Genomic DNA, 9,456 nt, shown 5'->3' with positions numbered 1-9,456 from the left:
GTCTTTATGAATGGTACATTGGAAGTGATAGAATTACATACACTGCTTGTTGTGCTGACATTTGCTACATGTTTAAAAATGCACTTCCTATATTTCAAATCCGAGTTGCTGCATTAGTTTGGTCTCTATGACATTGTGCCTTTATTTCATGCAGTTCTTTTGTGATTGTGTTGTCAACTTTAGTAATGTACGATGTGCAGTAGCTTCCACTACATAAGAGTCCAATATGAATTATGCATCCGTGTTTGCTTGCCAAAGGGGTGCTGCATGTTTGCTGAAGCAATTTGTCCATATGTTGTGCAGCGGTCTTTTCAAAAAAAGTGTGGGTCTTCGTAAGCTACTTCGAAGGCATTTTAGGTATTGTTCTTCGTTCAAGTTAAGGTCTTCTAAGAACTGTGGCAATGTCCGATCATCTGAGCTTGAGACAAAGCTTGATGCTTGGTATATTTCTTATAATGTTGTCTTCATGAAGAATCTCCCATTTTATACTTTGGTGGTAGCTATTATTTTTTTAAAAAAAATTCTGACCTTGGATATCCAAAGAATAAAGTTGGGTAGTTCTATTCTTCATAGTGTTTGTCTTTCAGTATAAATATTGGCTTTTGGTCTTCACTTGGAGCTATTGCTAGTACTTGACTTTCATTGTCAAAGATAGCGTGCAAACTCGTAAAACCATGCAAAAGCATGTCTGTGTACGTTTCATTTGTGTTACTTTCATGCATGTCGAAACTATTCTTTGTGTTCTCGATGCTGGTGTCCTTGACCACAGCAGTTGAAAGATTAAATAGTGGCAGCCATTTTGCTGAGATTGCTACATTTGCTTCTCTGTAAGGCTTGTTGGTCAAGATATGTAGAGCCTTCATGACATAGTTTGGACACACGGTGCCTACGATGTACGGATTTTACACTCTATGCATCTTTTTATTGACACAGCAATTGTTGTTCCATTATCCAATTGGCATGGCAAAACAGATTGTATAATGTCTACGTCGTTTGGTACATTGATGATGCTTCCTTTCATGATATATTGCCCATATCCAAAAAACCGGTCGTATTTGTGTGAAAGTTGCACATGGTGCTATTCAGTGTTCTTCAAGTTAATTTAAACTTGATATCTCTTTGATAGTTGTATTTAATTCCATTTTGGATGGATTAGTAAATTGTGGAATTTTATCCTTGTTAATGTCTTGCAAGCAAGCTTTGCATATGTTTGCATTGTCAACAAAGTTAAGCTAATGCAATGCAGCTTCTTCACATAAGAATGTTAATATAGTTTCGCTTGCTTCTGCTACCTACTGAAGGAAAAAAAGTCTATCACAGCAGCAGCAGCATGGGTAAGGAGGAGTGTCTGCAATAGCGTGCTTGAAGTGTGTTACAGCCTTTGATTCTGTTGGGCCAGCAATTGTCTTGTTGGACAGCCTTTTTTTTGCTGAGGTATTTTACATGGCGAGCGACTTGAGCCGTGGTGTTAGTACTGTGTTCATGTCACTTGAGAAGTTATCATCAATGTTCTTGTAAGATTTCGATGGTGTTTGATGTAGCATTAAAAGAAGCTTTTCATCATCATGTAATGACCATCGACTATGACAATAGTGAATGGTCTTGTTCCATGTTCTCTGTTTTCCATTCAAGGCAGTTGGGAAAATGCTTTCTTCATTGTACTTCGAGTGTTTTTCACGTGCTTGAATGCTAAAATTCTTCGTTAAAATAGCATCAGTTTTGTTCTTGCAATGCGCTTTGTTGGCTTTTTTTGTGTAAGATTCATATATATGCAATGAGTTGTGTTTTGTTACATTCATCGGCCCCTCCTTGTTTTATAAATTGCTCTACAATTGCTTTGTCATTATTGTCTTCATTTGTGTCTAGTATATCATGAAGCGAGTCATTGTTCTCGCTTGTCCACTTTTTGCATTTTCTTTTTGTGTTTAATATTGTGTTTACATTGTCGCCATTGTCTTGTGTTGCTAGAGGAGTTGATCTCATTTTGATTTCAATATTGTTTATCTCTTGAGTTTCTTTGATTGGATCAAGACCCATAGTTATTTGACGCTCATATTTGGTATTGATAGTTGGTACACATTCTTCAGTACACAGGTGTGTTGAGATATGGTGCCATGAGCACATAGATTAAAGGCTAAGGTATGTGCTAAGGAAAGAATTAAAGTAGCCACCCTAGGATGTGGACTACATGATGTGGAGATGTGGATTGAGGATATCCACAAGGAGAGATGTGGATGAGAGGATTCCACAAGTGTTGACTATTCACAAAGGGCACTGTCTATATAAGAGGCCTATCATGTATTGTTGAGAACACACACACATTGCAAGAGATATAGATTTGCTATCTCCCTCTCATGTCTTATTTAGTGTGCTTTGAGCCTCCTTAGTTCTTTCGTTGATCTTGTGTGCATTAGGCTTAGTGGCAATCACATCTTATCTCTTTGTCATGGTATCAGAGCTATGGTTGTTGTAAAGCCTAGGTAGATACGTTAGTGTGTGTTAATTCATTTTATCATGCTTGTTTTGTATAGAGAAATCGATTAGCCTTATGGATTGAAATTTGCCCACGCGGTCGACTTCTCTTGACTTCTCCTATGAAGAAAAGATACTACAAAGAAAGGAAGACTACAACAAATTGCGCTACCAATGCGCATGTGTATTTCTCCTTGTACTTATGCAAGCAAAGCATCTCCAACACATGTTAGGAAAAGGTTGAGGCATTTCTGTGTTTTCTTGTTTGGAGGTCAATCTGCATCATACGGTTTCTCTCAGAAACATCTCCTCCTGCTCATTGACGAGACGGCATCTCAAAGCATAGCATTGGCAGTCCAAGTGCAACAACGCGAGACAACAGCTCTAGACTTGCAACATACTCTACAGCCTCAACTATTGGCTCATGGGCAAGCTTCATAGCCACCATATCTTCATCAAAGACAAGCTAAGTGAGCTCAAGAAAGCTTACTGCAAGGCGATCATCTAAACACCTCGAAAAGGTTCAAAATGACGGCCTTCCTGTGCTGCAATGAGAGGGTGCCGACCTCCACACTAAAGCCAACGAGCAGGGCGAGGATGGTGAAAAGGTAAATGGCATGAGTCGAGCTTAACATTTGAGTTCGTCGACATGCTTGTAGGAAGCGAAGGCCACTACATACACATCGCCTACTCCAACGGCCGAAAATGGCTAGCCAACCAATTCCACAGCCGACTTCCATCTTCACAGCTCCTAGAGCCCCAGCAAGCGACTTGCAGCTCCCAGAGCCCGAGCAGCTTCGAGCCTCGCCTCCTACAACGGCCCTCAGCGACAACCAAAGTCTACCGCCAACCATCTATAGTGCCACAAACACTCTCCTCTAACTCCAAGGCTCCAAGCTCCTGCAACGACTACACAGCGCCAGATCTCCATCAAATTGCACTCCATTAGCGGCGGCTCATATTGCGATGGCCACACAGCAGGGTCCGAATCCAACAACCAGGGCTCCGGGCAGTAGCATCCTCAATGTGCTCCAGTAGCCAAAGCCGTGCCTCTCCAAAACGGCAGCCCTTTCACAATAGAAGCTCCAGAGCAATTTTAGCTCCTAACTCTCCATAGCTTCAGACCTGCAGCCAGCCAACTCTCCTGCTCAGCCCATGCTCTAGATTTGCAACAACTCGGACTCCTCTCCAAAGAGCTCCGAACGGCATCACGGTCTACGGTAGTGCCCTACAATAGAGATCTCCAAATGGTGAAAATCTCCATCAAAAATTCCAAAGGCTTCTTCCATTGACGGACACGTGTCAAGATAGGATTTAATTGTGGTTAGTTTAATGATCACCATAATTAGGTTTAGTTGCGTGGACCATGGTTAAGTTTTCTTAAACTTGGGTAAATTCAGTTCAGTCAGAAGATTGCCAAGTGGCATAGGGTCCCTCACCAAGGCACAGTAACCTCTTGCTAAGCACAGTAGTGTGAATGCAGCATGTGAATCCCTCTGCCACATCATCAAGGCCTCCTCTTCTTCACATAAACTTCGACAAGCCGTAACTTCCAATCCAGGAAGAATTTGCATGCGCTCCAAAAAGGAAAAGTGATCGTCTTTTCAAGCTCTACGTGCTTCTCAAGTTAGAATCATTGTATGCAATTAGACACTGCCAATATTGAAAGAAATCAATTGGTAAGACCTTTGCAACAAATGACAAATCAAAGCATGAATGCACACATCATTGTCATAAGCATGCCGAAAGCACAAGTGCATGAGATGACCATAGCACAGAGCATGGCATCCACACATAAAGCATCAAGGCACATGGAAGAACAAAGCATCATGCATCAAGCTACATCGAGTAAAGATGCGAACGCCATCGACATCAAGCATTGAAAAGTAAAATCCTTTCCACCTTCAGCCCAAATGTTTTGTAAATCAAGCCTGACCACCTGAGAGTAGCTATGATAGCACCCAGGGGAGGTATTGACATGTAAAAACCACACTTGACTACCTTAAGTAGCAATGCATGCACTAAGGGGAGGTGATGGATTTGTAACTCACATCTGACCACCTTGCAGTAGCCAAAGTATCATGGCACCAAGGGGAGGTGTTGAGATATGGTGCCATGAGCACATAGATTAAAGGCTAAGGTATGTGCTAAGGAAAGAATTAAAGTAGCCACCCTAGGATGTGGACTACATGATGTGGAGATGTGGATTGAGGATATCCACAAGGAGAGATGTGGATGAGAGGATCCCACAAGTGTTGACTATTCAAAGGGCACTCTCTATATAAGAGGCCTATCATGTATTGTTGAGAACACACACACATTGCAAGAGATATAGATTTGCTATCTCCCTCTCATGTCTTATTTAGTGTGCTTTGAGCCTCCTTAGTTCTTTCGTTGATCTTGTGTGCATTAGGCTTAGTGGGAATCACATCTTATCTCTTTGTCAAGGTGCTGTTCAAGAGTAGACAAAATTGGCTCAAAGTGTTGTGTGTGACCAAGTCTATCATCATATGCTATTTGGATAAGAGGCATTTGAAAGTGGCTGATGGAAGTATCATCAGTTCATTCTTGCAGTGTCCGTTGTTGGCTTTTTTTGCGTAAGATTCGTATGTGTGCAATGACTTGTGTTTTGTTACATTCATTGGCTCCTTCTTGTTTTATAAATTGCTCTGCAATTGTTCTGTCATTGTTGCATTTTTTTCTATCTATTATTCCATGAAGCAAGTCATTGTCCTCAGTTGTCCACTTCCTATGCTTTCTTTTTGTATTTATTATTGTATTTGTGCTATTGCCATGATCTTGTATTGCTAGAGGAATTGATTTCATTTTCACTTCACTGCTGTTTGTTTCTTGAGTTTCTTTGACTGGAACAAGACCCATAGTTATTTGATGCTTATATCGGGTTTTGGTAGTTGGTAGACATTCTTCTTACACGAGTACTGTTTGAGAGCAGGCACAATTGGCTCAAAGTGTTGTGTGTGACCATGCCTATCATCATATGCTATTTGCACAGGAGGCATTTGGAAGTGGCTGCCATGGGTTATTATGATACGAGAATAATGTTTTGGCCAAACAGTAATAGATATGAGTAGTAAGTCTGACGCCCATTGAATTGAAAAGTGATCGCCCCATAGGCCACCTTGTTCAGCTATTGGTAAAGCCATTCGGTAGAGATACTCACCTGGTGTCTAGACTTTGTAAAAACTCTGGTGCAAGGGCACATGATAAACAAGATAGTGCAATGTTATCCCGTTGTTCAACTTTTGTATAAAATGTTGTACCATCATATAACGTAAGGTCATGGAGGTCAAACTCTATTCTATGCAGTATGAAATAGAATCGAATAGACAGTTACCAACTGTCTATGGATAGTTGGAAATCCATTTGCAACGTTGGCTCAATAAGACATTGTCAAGTGAAATCAATTGTTGCATAGGCTTAGACTGTACTTGTTTTTTATTTGTCATTTTTTTTCATAATATTCTAATGGCACAATATTATACAAAAGTATTGCATGACAAGCTTTATTGCTATTGAAAAAGTACGACGACTTAACACCATGTACAAGAACCTGTATATAGTATTATTTACAGCTGAAGGAAAAAGTGTTGGAGATGTTGTTGGAAACAAGAACGCACGTACAACTATCTAGTTGTCTGTTTTTGTCCTTTTTTTTTTAATGTTCTAGCTAAGGCAAGTACAACCTCATGGAATTGTTTGGTAGGAATTGAGTACTAGATCTGTTCTACATCATTGAAACCAGTAATGCACATAGATGCATCGACGTGAAATTCACCAAATTTTTGTATCTTTGATATTTTTTGGCGGAATGCAACCTCATCTTTCAGAAAGTAGGTAACTATGTCTTCATCGATTTGCCATAAAAGCAGGGAGCCATGGTTCACATACACTGACGTTGACAATCTCACCGTCAAGAGCTAAGGCTTGACCATGCATTTGTGCAACATGTACAGGATCAACTTTATTTTTGCAATGTTCATAGAAGAAGGATTCTTGTGCTACTTTAATTAATGATGCCGTGTTATTGCATTCCATGCAAGTATTGAAGTATAGTGCTCTAGTGTTTTCAAAGCTAAACTCTTTAATGATCTGTTAACATAAGAAGTTTGAATTTTTTAATTTATGTTTTTAAGTACGTATGTATTTCAAAGTGAAAGTAAAGTGCAACAAAAAAAAAAAGCAATTTACCTCTTTTACAGAGCTTTTTTTTAATTTATGAAATGCAGCTACCTCTACTAGCTTCTTGACATCTTCCTCGTACATTACAAGAAATGCGAAAGAGTAGTATGTGAATACCAATTTCCTTGTTGTCGTAGCATCGTTTGTGAGCCCTACATTTTTTACAATGTATGTCGTTGTATGACCACTGAGCAACTCCTCAAGCATACTTTTTTTAACATCTTCAAAGTCCTCCCAAAAAGCAAGTTGTAGTACAAGTAAGAAAATAGTTACATTGAACTGAGTGAGAAGCATGAGCAAGGTAATGGTTATTGACATTTGTTAATTTTATACAATGAATGGTACTTACTGTTGTAATATCCTCGAATGTAGTTCCATTAGCAACTTTCAGATAGTGTTGCTTTGCATATTTCCCTTCCACATATCCTGCATCTGCGAGTACAACGGATTGAACAATTCCTGATGTGAACCTCTCCGTTTCGTTGCAAAAGCTTGCAATGTTAACTGTCGAGAACATTTGCAAGTGACCTTCGAATTTTGGAATTGATATCATACGTGTTCCACTAGTTACTTTGATTAGAAATTCTGAGTCTCCCTTTTCATATGTGCTTCCTTTTCTTCTTATTACTTGAAAATTTTCAACTCGAACACATGTACCTCGTTTACTTAGTTTCTCCTGAAAAGCAATTAGAGTATTGTCAAGTTGTTAAGTGACTGTGATCCGTCCCAATCGGTCAGTCAAATCCACACATACATTTTGGTATTTAGAGTCTTTTTTCCTATCATATGTGCCGTATCTATTTAAAATTAGACCTTCAAATACAACATCTCGTATGTTTATCTCAAGGTCTTTTATTTGTACAATCTCAAGTTTTGAGTTTATCTCTGTATGGATTCTACCTGGTATGTTGGAGTATTTATCTGTGTTGGTGGTATTACTTTTAGCAATAGCAAGTTTTTTTGCAACATGCAAAAGGTCATTGTCATGTTCTCTTTTCTGGGCGCTTAGTAATTGCTTTTTCATTTCCATGTCTCAAAGCATGCGTACCTGTCAAACCAACAAAAAAGTTAGTGAGGTTAGTGTACATGTTTTCAATATGAAATGAAAATTGTAATATATTTAAGTATGTTATTATTATATGTCTATACATTTATGAAATATGCTATTATTGTGTTTGTATGTACATAAACACACGTACGTATATACATAGACATGCATACACAAACATAGATGTATGTATACATGCATATATATGATAGAAGTGTATTTGAATTATATTAAGCAATGAAGTCATAGAATGATATAATTAAATGTTCAAAAGTATTTGCAAAAGAGATAAATTAAAACCCCTAGATATTGCGATTATACCTTGCTCTGAAATTTGTTTACGGTATTGTGTTTGTAGTTTTCAAGTACCTTTTTGAGATTTTCTCTAATACATTATGGCCTATTTGTCCCTCGATAGCAAGAGCAAAAAAATTATAATTGCATTAAAATATTCAATTGCAAAATTTTTATTTAGAAAAGCGATAAGAAATATTTATTTTCCAATAGCAATGAAGTAGTATAATGATATAATTAAATGCTCAAAATTATTTGCAATGGAGATAAATGGGAACCCTTGGATATTACGACTGTACCTTGTCAAATGGTTTTTTAGTACCTCAGAATTCGTTTATGATATTGTAGTTGTAGTTTTGAAGTACCTTTTTGAGATCTTCTCTAATACAATATGACCTATTCATCCTTCGATGACGAGTAAAAAAAATTGTAGCTGTATTTAACTAAAAGCACTAGTAAAGGTTTATTTTTCAATAACTTTTTTTAGTTATTATAAAAAATTAGTGTGAGAGAAGAACAAGTGAGTAGCTACATTGTATACGAATATTGCAACTACAAATTACAATTTGCACAAGACAAATCAATGGCTCTCAAATTCTATCTATTTACTATTACATCGAAGTCCTGAGTTTGTAGAAGTCAATACTCCAAGACGATAAGCACTGATCATTGTTTCAAATAGGGCATCAATAGTAGGACGATGGACAACACTAATAGAGAATGCTCTTGTACATATGTCATGAAGCTTGTTCAGTATATATCTTTCCTTGGGGGCAACAATACATTCTAACCCTTTTGCTAATTTGCTTATGTCAAAGCAAAGTGAGTAGACATCCTACGCTTTGCAATATCGAGGACAGTTGATACTAAAACATTCAAGTACAACATGTTGAAACCTCTGTTTATGTTCCTAGAATGTTTCTACAGTATTGTCCGAAAGAGCTAGAAATGTTTTCAATGTATCAACTTTAGTACTCAAGCTCCAACCCACCAAACCAACAAAAACATCATCCGTTTCTTGAGACGAAAAATGAACCATTAGATTTTTTGAGTACAAGTTGTTATGTAGAATGCCTTTGCTAGGTATGTATTTGACAGTTTCGATCAACCCATTGATAATGTCAAATATATGGCACTTAAAACGTTCCAAAGTACCTACTCCTTCAGGTATATCTAAAAAATCTTTGGGTACAGATCTATAAGTGTTTGCACTAATCAAGTATAACCACCGATCCAAGTGGCCACCGTTCCAGTACCTGTATATGACCATTGGCTCATTGTCATCTCTGACTAATCCTACTGCACTGATAATACTTGGATAAGTAACATGGACACACGTAGCCTCCAATAGTGCAAGCAATTCTTTGTTGTTTTGACTACTACTACTTACAAAACACTTTGCAACAAACACACCATCCCGTGGCAACAAACAGACCAACCCG

The sequence above is a fragment of the Dipteris shenzhenensis genome, chromosome 26 (genome assembly GCF_047967505.1).
Source record: "Dipteris shenzhenensis isolate YYH24624 ecotype China chromosome 26, Dip_SZ_1.0, whole genome shotgun sequence".
NCBI lineage: Eukaryota > Viridiplantae > Streptophyta > Polypodiopsida > Gleicheniales > Dipteridaceae > Dipteris > Dipteris shenzhenensis.
Note: the sequence above shows the minus strand (reverse complement) of the source record.